Here is a 1,061-nt window from a genome sequence, read left to right on the forward strand (position 1 = left end):
TGCGGCTGCCCGCTACCGACAATGCCCTTTAGGGGCAGCGGGTAGGTGGCGGGTTCCCCTACCCCTCACCTATCCCCCACTGACTCTTTTTCAATACTTGGGTCCCGGGATCTTTTGTGGAACCCGAAACATGTTTAAACACTTTTAAACACAAACGACGACACCACGTAGTCAAGTAACGGATCAAAACCAAGAATCAAATTGAACATATCCTAACATGACTTCTAAACACAAACAACCCCCTAACATGCGAATTCCCACCCAAATATACCAAGATTATCACAATACGAAATTCACGATTCAACCTAGGGCTCTAATCACATTTAAATCACAAAATCATACTTTATCTTTAAAATCAAGAACATCAAGATTTATCAAGAATCAACACACAATTATCAAGATCCTCTTATAATCATCAAGATTATCAAGATCAACACATAAGATCATCTCATCAACATCAAGATCATATCATAATCCTCATAAAAGATTTATCAAGACACAAGCATAGAATAAGGAGCCAAAGAAGAAGATTATAGCAAGGAAAATACGTTTTGTTGAGATATGGGTTACCTCTTAGCCTTAATTAGAATTCTTGGCTATAAAGGTTCTTTCTCTAAGATCTCCTCTTCTTGATTTCTCCTACGTTTGGTGATTTGGGGATTCTTGGGAATTCTTGTGTGGTGGAATCTATTGTGGTGTGAATTCTAGGTGCCTCCCTATGTCCCTATTTATATATCTAAGAGTCCTAATTAGGGTCTGAATGATACGAGTTTACTAATTCTATTCCTTATAGGACTAAGAGTTTGGTTTAGGGATAAGGGTCCATGGTCTATGGTGGAACCTTCCTAATTAATTAAGGGAATTTAATTCTCTTTTAAGGGTAAGTAATTAAATAATTAGTTTGGGTTAGAGGCCGTAACACGGGGTGTTACACCCTCCCCCCCCCCCCCCCTTGCAAGAGGCTTCGTCCCCGAAGCTGGTGCGTGGATCCATTCTTTCGCCCCTGGACGTCACGTATTTTGGCCTCCTGATTAGGAAATGTGGCTGCACGTGTCGTTTTG

Source organism: Ipomoea nil, unplaced genomic scaffold (assembly GCF_001879475.1).
Source record: "Ipomoea nil cultivar Tokyo-kokei standard unplaced genomic scaffold, Asagao_1.1 scaffold1978, whole genome shotgun sequence".
NCBI lineage: Eukaryota > Viridiplantae > Streptophyta > Magnoliopsida > Solanales > Convolvulaceae > Ipomoea > Ipomoea nil.